The 12119-nt window shown below is 50.4% G+C and overlaps 1 protein-coding gene across 1 annotated transcript in view; it reads left to right on the top strand.

Annotated features, from left to right (window-relative positions):
* The first annotated feature begins 1084 nt into the window (after positions 1-1084).
* Positions 1085-12119, top strand: part of TPST1 (tyrosylprotein sulfotransferase 1) — a 42695-nt gene continuing 31660 nt past the window's right edge. Inside the window, exon 1 of the mRNA XM_026861656.1 lies at positions 1085-1275. The gene's annotated coding sequence lies outside the window, so the exon portion shown is untranslated. The remainder of the gene's footprint in view (positions 1276-12119) is intronic.

Below are 12119 nucleotides of genomic sequence, written 5' to 3'. Positions count from 1 at the left end.
ATCCCTGCGTAACTCATCCCTGTGTGGTGCTGGGGTTGTCTCACCCATGCTGGGTGCCCGCAGCGGGGTCGTTGCTTCCCCATTTTGGAATCCACCAGGTTTGGTGGGATGAGATGGGATAAGCAGCGTACGAGTGTCCAAGGTTATTCTGGTGAAATGTGATTTATTCTCTTAGGGCTCGTTGCACAGGCTCGACGTGCTTTGCCCAGGCGAGGCTTTGCTCTGCAGAGTGGGCGCAGAAGCAGAGGCTGCTTGGATGGGGGGCTGTGCGAGTAAGGATGAGCAATTGCTGCTTTCTTACGTATTTTCCTTGTGCGCGGATGTTGGGGGTGGCTCAAAAGGCGAATCCAGCCCTGAGTTGCCCTGCTGTGGGAGCCCTGGCCCTGCAGCCGTGTGTGGGAAGAAATGCCAAGGGTAAGGTTCTGCACAAACCCCAGCTTCTGTCCCAAATAACTTCACTGCCCGCAGCATTTCGCTGCGTTTCCTCAGGGCAATGGAGAGCGAGGTCTGACCACAGGCTCCAGCTCATTTCTAGTGCCCAACGCACTGAGAAAGCCTGCAATTCCTTCTAAAATCTGTGGCTGACACTACAGACGCTGCTTCTTCATGATTTAACCTTCAAATGTTGCTTCTTCCTCTTCAGACTCTGGGGTTTGAGCTTTTTCCAGCCTTTCTGCAGCTCCGGGAGCTGGAGCCTTCCCTCTAGTGCCAGCTGAGCTGGTTGTATCAGGCCAGGAGCGGAGGCTCTGAGGAAAACCATAAATATTGTGAGACTGGTGGTGAAGCAGGGAGCTGGCAGGAGGGGAGGGAGAGACGGAGGGAGGCTGCGAATTCTGCATTTTTGCTGGGGCCTCAGCAGAGCCCAATAGTTAATCATTAAAATATGCTTATATGTAACTAATCTCTGCAGGACAATGAACTGAGAAATTATTTAACGCAATTTAAATGGGTCATAGTAGTCACTATAATAAATGTGCCTCAAGCCAATGGGAGCTATCAGGCTCCTATAAAAGCGGGTGGGGAAGAAATAGCAGCTGGCGGGAAGAGATCACCAAAGACCCGATGTGTGTCCCGAGACGCCTCTCGACACGTGGAAATCCTCTCGATCGGCCTGAAATCAGGCTCCAGCTCTCGGCTGAGCCCTTCTTCAAACCCTGGTGATCCTTTCGGCGGTCAGTGGCTGCGGTGGGAAGGACGGGGTCTGCCTGGAGCCAGCACTCACCGCCACTTGGCTCTGCTGATGGGGACCAGAATCACCTATTTAAGTCTAAAAAGGTGAAATTCAGCGATGCTGTGAGCTGGGGGTTGCATTGCTTGGGTCGGGGGTGAGGGGGATGCTCTTCCAAGAGGCGGGTTGGGCTTGGGGCAGTGTCTGGTTTTGATGAAACCCCATTTGGGCTTGCTGTTTTGGAGATGTGATGGTGTTTGCAGCGTTATCATGGAGTTATCCTGTGGGACATGCAGCACCGTGCGGGCACTGCTGCCAGGGTTTTGCAGCAGCTCTATAAGGGAAATAGAGTGTGTTGGGGGGAATGAATGGAAATGGATTTTAGTGGACTTTGATCAGCCTGTGGGAGGGATTATATCATCCGGGTGCTCCATGAGCTGACCCCGCCAGCAGTCTCAAGTCTCAGCCTCCTGTGAGCTCAGCGCTTGGCTCCCAGCCTTCCCCCCAGTGTGTTTCTTATCCCTGGTATCATTTGCAGCCTCGCGGGACCGATGCACTGCGCGCCGTTGGTGAGCACAGCTGAGACCCTCCAGCATAGCATTGGCCATGGCTGGGGTGAGAATCTATCTGCTGGAGGGAGAAGTGACACTGAGCTTTCTGCCAGCCTTGTTGCCTGCCTTAAAATACCCCAAAGAAGTGCTAAATGCAGTTATTTGTAGCTCTACAGTACAGTGCACAGCGCTGCCCTTGCTGCCAGCCCCTAGATAAGCAGTAAATCCCAACAACTCCAGACATTAATTTCATCCTGCTACTTGCTTTTTCTCCAGTCTTTTAGTTTAACAGTGTATCTGTCTCTGTTTGTGATTTTTCTGTCTTTTGTCCAATTTTAAGTCATATACAGTTGATTTATACCAAACTCCACATCACATGAAATCAGCTTTCAGCTCTCTTTTCCCTGCTTGCAAATAAGCAAATGGGTGTAAGGACTTTCAGAGGTAATCGTGGCTGTGCTGGCCAGCTGCTCTCCGATCCAGAAAATAAAAAGCACAGCCTGTTTCCTGTTAAATTTTGCTGGTTGCGCTGATTTACATTGTTTGTCTCGTGTTTTATGGCTTCCAAGCTGATGTTGCGTTAAGCTGGCTGGAGTTTAGGCAAGAAATCAAATGCAGGCACTGGCAGGCTTCCCCAAATGCATTCATGAGGGTTGATCGCATAGTCACATTTTCTTAGTCACTGGAGGAGAAATAGCAGCGCTGCCTCGCTTGTGTCCTGGCTGGTTTGCATCGATGCCGTGCTGGTAAAAGGCACTTGCTGGAGAGTTTTGAAAATTCAAATTGTGGGGCAATGCAGGTGGCGGAGAGGCTGTGTCACCCTGTGCCGTGGCTGGGTGCTCCTCCAGCCGCCGGAACGGTGGTTTGGTAGCCATGAGGCTTCTCCTGTCTTTATTTTGACCCATGAGCTTCTTTTAAAAATCTTATATTCTTCCCCATTGTGTTGAGGAGGGAAGTGAGAGAGCGGCTGGGTGGGTGCCCGACCACCCCACCAAAACTATGGACTAGGGCAGAAATCCATATCTCTGTGTGTGTATGTGTGTGTGGATAGAATATCTCAAGTTGGAAGGGTCATCATCGAGTCCAACTCCCTGCTCCTCGCAGGATTACCTAAAACTAAGACATATAACAAAAAGCATCGTTCAGATGCTCCTTGAACTCCGACAGGCTTGGTGCTGTCACCACTTCCCTTGGGAGTATTCCAGCGTATCTATGTGCATTATATATATATATATAAAAAATGTGGTCGAGGCAAAGCAGGATGAGTTTCTCATGTCCTTGACAGGGCACGGCATTGGGACTCCGTGCAGATAAGTGGGGTTGCGTGTTGCTGCTGGCAGCTGCAGGTCAGCGCTTTGCCGGGACGGCCGTGCCACGGGCAGCGAGGAGGAGAGTGCTGCCCTGCACCCGAGGCCGGCATGGGGAGGGTGTTCGTACAGGCACGGCTGATTTGGGGTGGCACATTGCAGATCTGGGTCCTGGATAGTTTGCTGCTGTCATCCTTGCTGGCTTTCAGCAAGTCTGTGCAATGAGCTGTGGAGGTGTCCACAGGAAAAAAAAAAAAAACAACAAAAAAAACAAACCACACAAAACCAACTGCTTTCCCTCCATCTCAGGTTAGTCAGAGGATGTCAGCAGAGCAAGGCAGGGATATCTGCCCCAAGGAACCCGAAGTATTTGGAATCAAGAGCCCTGATCTAAGGGCAAAAGCTTCTCGCCGGCCACACAAGCAAAGAAAGTTTCTTACTTCGTTTTATAAGCGTCCGCAGCATGTTGGCTGTGGAGTTCGGCCCTTTCTGCTCCATTTCTGGCAGAGAAAGTCTCGTTTTTTCCTCAGGAAAACAAGAAATAGAATATTCCTACAGGATTGAATGTGAGAGAACGTGCAGAAGTTAATATTACGGAATACACCTACAGAATTCAGCAGGTTCCTACAGCAATAGGTCAAATGGCATTTAGCATTCACTGAAAATTTTCTGTTTATGTGTGTGTGTGTTTGGAAATAACGGAGAAGCCATGTGGGGGGGATTGGATGCAGGATGGGGTGAGTGAGTCCTGATTTTGCTATTTCTGCTCCCTCCCTCCATCACAGTCTGGAAAACGGGCGTACTGATGGTTGCTCTCTGTTGTTGATTTAAAAGTGCTATTGCAGGAAGATGGGTCAGCCCTCTGATGATGCAATTTTGGTTTTTTTAAGGAAAAAGAAAGGGATTGTTTCTTTTTGTGCCTCAGGTTTTTTTGCATAAAGGGGCAGAGCTTCGGTAGATGATTTCTTTGGTGCATTTTATTATTCTCTGTACTACTGTTGTAATTTAACATCTGTTTTATAGTTGAAGGGGATATTATCCGGTGGATAATGCTGGGGATGGGGAGGAAGGAGGTCTGGATTTTGTAGCTTGTCTAACATGGATTTATAGTTTCATATAGGCCATTTTTTTTGTGGGTGCTGATTTCCAACATCTTCACACCCTCAGGTTCTCCACTTGGGTCTCACCGCCCCCATCACCTCTCTAACATCTCCTCTATTTTCAATTAGGGCTATTGCCCTCCCTGTAGCAAACCCAGCAGCTGCCTGAGAAACATTAAATGCCACATTCCCATTTTGAAAGGCCACCATAAAAATAAATGATTGATGGAAACCAAACAAGAAGGAGGGAGCTCTCCAGAAGGTACCGCTCCTCCCTCCCCTATTGACTCTCCCAGACTTTGGCCCTGGGGGCTCCGGCTTCACCCATTTCACAAGGTGCCTCCCTCAAGTCCTGAGGATATGGCCTTGGGAAGAAAAAACGGGTCTAAACCCGGGTTTTTAAAGCAACATCCTGGGCTGAGCTGTTCAGCCACTGCAAACAGGGAACACTGCCAGGGTAGGGTGCTGGAACCAGCAAATGAGCCTGTCCCCAAAAGCAATGGGATTTTATTTAGGGGAGGGGGTTTAGGGCTTCACATTACTCTCCTCATCTCCCCCCAGGGAAGGTGCCAAGCTCCAATTGCTGAACTGATGCTTGGCGGTGATGAGCCTGAGAGCAGCGGGGCCACACAGCAGCCCCCATGGAGAGAGAATTAGGGTTTAATTCAGTTTCTTTTAGCTGACAAATCAAGCTCAGCCATAAAGGAGGTACGGGATGATGAAAATACAGCAAGTCTGGAACAAGAAACCATGGTGGGGGTGGGATTTAAATTCTGTCTTGTCTCATCTTTAATAGTATGAATTTTAACACCCCTTGTAAGAAACTCAGAGAAAAGGGCTGCACCATGTATGATTTCAGCAGCAGCATTGATGGTGTTCCTTTCGAGCTTTATGTAATTTTAAAATTGTTTACACTTCTATTGCAAGCTGGCCAGCTAACGAAGGGACAAGTGATGGACTCACTGGGCACTCAGTGTACAGTCAGTCACTGCTTTCAAAATGCCTGCACCTTGTGCCTGATAGAGATGCCAACGTATTTAGATGACAGGATATTTTTGTTTTCAGAACTGCTGTGGTTGCAAGAGCCAAGTCCTGCAAGACCAGCCAAGCTGGCCATCCTGCTCCGGAGAAACTCATTGCACGGACCGTAGCCAACTGCCCGGGCACGGTGTGTGCAGCCAAGGTGATTTCAGTGACACCATCCCAACCAGAGGGTTTGAAAGCTTTTGATCCCATGCAAGCAGAGGTCCGTGTCTTTGGCAGTGAGTTTTTTGGGGTTTGGGGTTTTTTTTAGATGCTGGGGCTTGTGAGCGGCTCTGTCACCTCCTTGCACTGATGAGATCATTTCTTGTATCACTGGCATTATAAATAAGCCTATGGCTGTTTAGCTCTTTAAGTGCCCACCACATGTGCTACTGGTTTACAAACTTAGGACTTAATCCTGCAAACCACTGGGCATTTTCAGCCATTTCCAAGTCCTGCAAGAAATATCTTATTCCTCTTCTGTTAAGGGTTAGCGTGAAGCTACCAGTGCTTTCCCAGACAGGCACCCACAGATGTGGGAACGGTTGTGCTGAGAACGGGCTGTGAGGGTGCAACGGGGCTCTGAGGAGCATCGCTCCTCGCTGGTGGGGGAAAGCCCAATGCTTTGCTCCCGGCCTCCATGACCAGCCATGGAGGGCAGCTTGACAAAAGCAGCCAAGAGCATCACACATCCCTCGAAGAAAATGCCTTCAGCAGCGTGGTAGCGGTCATGTGAGACTTTATAAAAGCTCCAGCTTAGGCAATCTCTGTGATACTGGATTTTTAAATTTATTCTTTTTTTAGGAAAACCTAAAGAAGGGGAAGGAATTAGGCAATGGTTTGTTCTCAGTTGTTCCCGTGCCGGAGACGAGCGCTCCGCCTGCACACGTCCATCGTGCCACATAGGCAGCTGTCTGCAAGCCAAGAATATGGGAAGATGCCTATAAATGTAAAAGGGGAGAGCATTCACTCCTGCACAGTGAATGGAAAAACAGCTACTTTTATATTTATTGGATAGCTAGGACTGCCTACTGGCTGGAAAAACCCGAGGACTCTGCACCTCCAGAGGCTCCTACAGCTGGGGAAAAAATCTCCCTGTGAAATAAATACATCTGATGCCTAAAACGCCTTCCCTGTGAGAACAGGGATGAGGACTTCACAGAGATATTCCTAGCCCCATAATTATTTCTCCAGGCACGTGGAGAGATCAATTCTCAGCTGTCACATTTATAAAGCAGCAGACACGAGATCAGGCAGAGATGGGGGAATATAGAGCTATTTATCACAAAGAGCTGCTTTACAGGGTCGGAGCAGAAACCGCCTTGTTCCTCTCTGAGCTGCAGGCGGGTTAAGGTCAGGTTGCAGCTACCTAAAGAAAGGTCCATGTTCTCCTGACTGTAATAATGGCAGCTTAAATCCTCCTGAAATGGTGTTTGCACCAGAAAAGCAATCCCTGCTTAGTGATAGAGCGTGGCTCTGCTGGGGTTGGGGAAATAAGGGGTCAAATCTGAGGCTGGAGCTGGCAGGGAGGTGGGTTTCTTGGGGCTGCAGCACTGGGTGGTTTGAACCAGGAGGGTCTGGCTCAGCGAACATGCCCAGACCCCTGGCCTGGACCTCCAGCAGTGGTCTGAGCCAGTGCAAAGTGTGTTTGATGTGTAACCAGGTCCGAGGTGTCATGCTTTGCCTTCTCACAGGACGCCAGGCAGTGGGGAGCAAGCTGAGCTTTTATTTTTTCAGGCTGATACCTTTCCTGGCAGATAGATGCAGCTGCAACATGGGATGGGTGAGAATGGATTTGAGGAGCAGGATGAGCCCGAGCCCTGTGAGACTGCTGGGGATCGCTGTCTGTGAGCCCAGGGCAAAGCTGAGGTAGAGGAGTGATGCTTTCAGGTTATGCACAAGGATGATGCTGTGTGAGCAGGTTAAGTGGATCCCTGTGCTGGCAGCTGAGGCTTTTTGCAGGTAAACACCAAGAATGGCACCTTTCTGATCTCACAGTGATTCTCACGGCTTGGTTTGACTGGCTTTGGCTGTGAAACACAAGTTGTAGTGCTATTGAAAATGCCCAGCGGTGCCCCAGCCCATCCATGCACACACGTCTGCTCCAGCATCCCCTGGGGCCAACTCTGCACTGCCAAGGGCAAACTTAGCACTGCCAAGATGATCGATACACGAGGCAGCCGGGCCAGAAAAATAATATCGGTAGCAGAGAAAAGCAATAAAAATGAGCATGCCTCTGGGAAACGTAGAGAGACATTAACATCCTTCCAAGTTAAACAGCATCCTCACTGGGTTCGCAGCTGACAGGTTTGCTCTGCTCATAAGACAGACTGCGTTAAGTGCAAGGTGTGGTTCTGGGTGCAGAAACATCTATTCAGCAGAAGCATCTCATTCTGCTGTGAGGGGATGAAGAGGGATGTCATCAGCTTCATGTCTTGTGGGGCCTGTTTTCTCTTATCTCAGAGGCTTTTGAACATAGTCCTTGGACGCTCTCCTCCTCTGGGGACTGTAAGTCTTCCCTGAACATCCAGGCTGGGGTTTTTTTTTGGATCAGTCTGCACTTACAGACACCGCTGGGATCCACCTGTGGTGCTGGGGGCCAGCTGCCCCCATTACTCCCCATCGTGTCGTGATGTGCAGCCAGGAGCGGGGTATTCCTGCCCCCTGCCCCTGCTTCTGGGGTCTACAATACCCCTCAGCTCAAGATAAATTTAGGTCATTACAGAGGCCAGGATGTGGAGAGAGGTGCTGCCCCATGGTCCTCCCCTGGCCAAGGCACCCACCGAGGGCTTGAAGTCTGTGCTGGTTTAACTGCCAGCAGTTTGTCAGTAAAGTGTTAAGTCCATCCTTTTTTCCTCTAGTTAGAGGGCAGTTTGTTCGTATTCATAAAGGCAGAGATAACAGGATTGACTTAAGCACGTCTTTGACACAGAGCCAACTAAGCACTTAAGCGAGGTTGCTTGGGGGAGGAAGGATGCCCAGCTGTGCTCTGGGCTTCGAGACAGCACAGGCACACGTGGGGCTTGGGATTTCTGGATTACTTCTACCTAAAGGCCAAATGAATTTCCCAGGCGCACAGCACAAGCTGAAATCCAACCGAGTTTCTTTGTGCTTTATCGTATCAGTATCCTCCTCCAAATTCCTCTGTTCCCTCTGTTCCTTCTGTAATGGATCTATTCATATATATCCTTCTATAACAGAGGTAACAAGGAGATTTTTTTTTTTTTGAGGCAGAAGCAACAGCTGAGCCTCTCACCCCCCTGGCTTTCAAAACCGCCTTTAGTGAGCATGAGAATGAAAGCCACAAGCACCACACCTCCTCCATCTGTTTCTCAGCGAAGGAGAGATCCTCCCTGAGCAAGACAGCCAGCGAAAAGCCGGGTTGTGCAATTGCTGCTGAGGCATTCGAGGAAAACGAATAATATTTAACAGTTCTGGCAAGAACGTGTCTAAGCCTGCAAATTCAGCTCTCTTTGCTCTGGACCAGGGAATGAGCTGGGCAGAGCCAGAGGGAAATTCTTTGCATTTTTAGGATTGGGAAGGTGGAATTAAGGTAAAATGCTCCTGGATGAGGGCCAGGATATCTGGACTAGCAACTGTCGATGACAGTCAAATTGTATTCAGCACTACTTTTGGAGTGGAGTTGAAAAGCGTTGCATTGAAAGTTCAGGGAGGGAAGAAAAAAGATCTGATTTTGTCTCTGAATGTGCCAGGCCTCCAGTTAGAGGTCAGGGCAGTGCTGCTGGGGACTTCACTCCCTCGTGTTCTGGCCCAGCAACTTGTATGATGTGGTAGGAAAGATGCTGCTCACCGGGCAGGCGTTGGTATGAGTGTAAGGCAGCACAGTCTGTCACTGCTGCTGGAGCTGGCATGAAGGGAGGGCAGATGCAGCCACCAGGCTCAGTCCCTCCAGGCGATGATGTCCAGCTGTTCTCTGCCATAGCAGTGATTCAGAGAAAAGCTTTGATTTATGTTGTGGCTCACATTCGGAAATAACATGGAAAAAAAAAAAAAAAAGTTTAATACAGTGTCCTAAATAGCACCAGCTTTCAGGACTCAGGGCTGCTCTTCCTCCCTCCTCCCACCAGCAGTCCCAGATGCGCAGTGTGGCACTGTTAGAAATTAAAGCATGGGAACAACCGTAAGCCATGCCACCGCCTAGGGAAAACTGGGCACAAAGCGGACACTGTCACCGGGACCCGCTTCTATTTCTCGTGGAGCTCAGCCAACCCTGAGCTGTGGCCCTGCAGTACCAGCCCTGCTCCCCACACACCCCGAGCTGCAGCTTTGGTCCTGGGCTCATCCACCAGCCCGTGTGTGTGGCTGAGCCCCCGGCCAGGGGCTTTATTTCTGAGCTGCAAGGAGCAAAGCAGGAACAAGCCAACAAGGAACAGCCAATGCAGCTGTCAAATGATGAGCCATTAAGTGCTGTTGCTTCTTGTAGTGTTTATCCACCAGCAACAGCAACTTAACGGCTGAGAGTTAAGCTCTGTCTGTACCCAGACTGCGTGATGCAATATTTGATGGGTTATTTGATCCGTGGCTCCGGGACAAGCACTGATTAAAGAAGGGCCCAGCATGGGGCACCTGCTGTGTACAGTAGCTCTGTCTGCTTTGTACAGCAGCTCCTGCTTTCCCCCTTTCCCTTGAAGAACAACATTTTTTTCTGCCCTGGAGGCACTGTTTGATTGCCACAGATTGGAAGCCTTTAAAAGGGGACTATCTGTGTGAGTCATGGTTAAAGCCATAAAAGAAAAACCAATAAAGCAATCTGAAAAGTGCTGTTTAATGGATTGAGGCAAACTTACTGGAAACAGGATACACTTTAAATCATTAGTTCAAATCCAGCTGCATTTGGGAGCAAATGACATTTATTCCCTGTCAATAGCTGTCAGAGAGAAGAAATTTGAAAACAATTTTACCACCCAAAAGGAGTTTCTGGTTTCTCTACGCTCCCAGCAGCTCCCTGAGCGTGTTTGAAAGCCCTACAGGCGTTAGTTACTCTTAAAATCTCAGTCTTTACAGGGCAGAGCTCTTCCTGATCTGAAAATACTGATCATGCATGTTCACATGGCTGCCTTCATTTAATTTTCATAACAAATAAAACACCCATGAGCCACCCCGCATTCAGGCCTCTCAGCAGCGATGCTTCTCTGTCACCGCGGTGAAGCAACAGGCCGAGCAAAGACTCGTCTATCTGCACTGGCTCTCCAGGCAGCGCCGGCAGCAAGCGTTGGATCTTCAGTATCAGTGGAAACCGCGTCCTGACAGGCTTGTAAAAGTTTTATGATAGGCGCTTTGCAAGGGCTGTGAGACACGAGGTAATGGGCTGTGATTAATTCTTTCATCCTGACGGTACCGCTGTCAGCTCAGGCACCGTCGCTCCGCATCTCGTGAGGCTGGGATGACGGCAAAGCCCAGCTGGTTATCTTCACAGCCACGCAGGATTTGTACCGTCTCTCTGGGAGTGAGTCAGACCTGATTTTAGGGCTTTCAGGATTAAAAGGGGAATGTTCTTCCACATGGTGGTTTTCATCCTTTTTATACCAAGGTCTCGCTGCTGGTGCTGTCTCCCTGCCTCGGTGTCCCCAGCCAGCCCCTTGCCGAGTCCAGTGGCACCCAGGCAGTGGTGGCTCTCATTAGCTGCCAGCCCCGTGCTGCGCTGCAGTGGCGGCAGAGGGGATGCCCCAGCTGCAGGAGGGTTTGGGAGGCAGAGGGCAAAGGGCACAAACATCTGCTGGGGATGAGCAGGGATGAGTGCTGATTGCCACTGCTCATTGCAGAGGCAGCTTTTCCCAGACTATTTTGGGCTGGCATCATGTTAAATCCCTTTAGCTGACTTTTTTTCTTCCCCATTTGGCAAGCAACACAAATCTGGGGAACGTTTTAGGGGATTGTTCCCTTTGATGTGACCCTGAGGCAGCACTGATTTTTCCACGGGGTGATGGCGGCTGGGCCAGAGCTGCCGTATTTGAAGAAGAAATATGTTTACAGTTTGATTCAGCCTTTACATATCGCTATGTTAATGTTAACAAGTCGAAGTCAACCTGTTTTCCTGCTCTTTAGGTATAAAAGCTGTCTTTCTGCATAAAGCACTGAGAAGGAAGGGGTTAGGATGGCCTAAGGCCAGTCTTTGTTAGACGTGAATTGATTTATCGATGCGAGTCACCTCATACAGCTACACTTCCAGGAGCAAAGTGCTGGTGATCTCTCGTTCCTTGCCTGGCTGCTTCACCCAGCCGTGGGTCAGAGGAGTTGTGAGATGTGCAGGCAGCCGGCTTGGGCTCGAGCCTATGCTCCAGCCTGGTGCTATTCCAGATGTTTGCACACCTGGTGAGCACATGGCTTGTGCTTCCCCGCTGCCGCAAAACAGGTGTGGGACCACCTGAGCTCTGAGCCAGGTGGTGCTCGCTGCTGTCCTGCGCTGTCAGCGCCTCACGTCTATTGAAGTGTCTGACTGCCGCTTTTCTCAATTTATCAGACAGCTGCAGCACTTAGAACCAGGACTATCTGTTTCAGATGGTTTCGGCTGCAAGACTGACCTTGGGAACCGAAGCCAACGGGTGACATTAGGTAGAGTCTCCTCGGAACACTCCGTTCCAGCCTTTACCTTTCTTTTTTCGTGACGCCGGTTGCGGTTCGGTGGAGTGAGCTGTGACAGAATCCAGCTGTTCCCAGCTACCAACATCTGTCTGGCACAGCTGTCCGGCCGTTGGTGCACGTGGGCTCCTCCAGATGCTCACGTGGCGCCCGCCCGCCCCAGCTGTGCGCTCCAGATGTTTCCCGCCGCGCCAGCAGGGGTTAACGCCCCCCTGGACCCGCCCCCTCGGCTGTCAATCTTCAGCGCCGGCCCAACCGCGTCCCGCGACACATCGAGGCCCGCGACCAATCAGGGCGTGGTTGTGATTTCCATGGCAGCCGCAGCCGCGCGGCTGAGGGAGGCGGCGGCGGCGCGGCCGGTCCCGGTCCC

Source organism: Athene cunicularia, assembly GCF_003259725.1.
Source record: "Athene cunicularia isolate RWA chromosome 19 unlocalized genomic scaffold, athCun1 chr19_part1, whole genome shotgun sequence".
Taxonomy (NCBI): Eukaryota; Metazoa; Chordata; class Aves; order Strigiformes; family Strigidae; genus Athene; species Athene cunicularia.
Note: the sequence above shows the minus strand (reverse complement) of the source record. Positions and strands in the feature narration are given on the sequence as shown.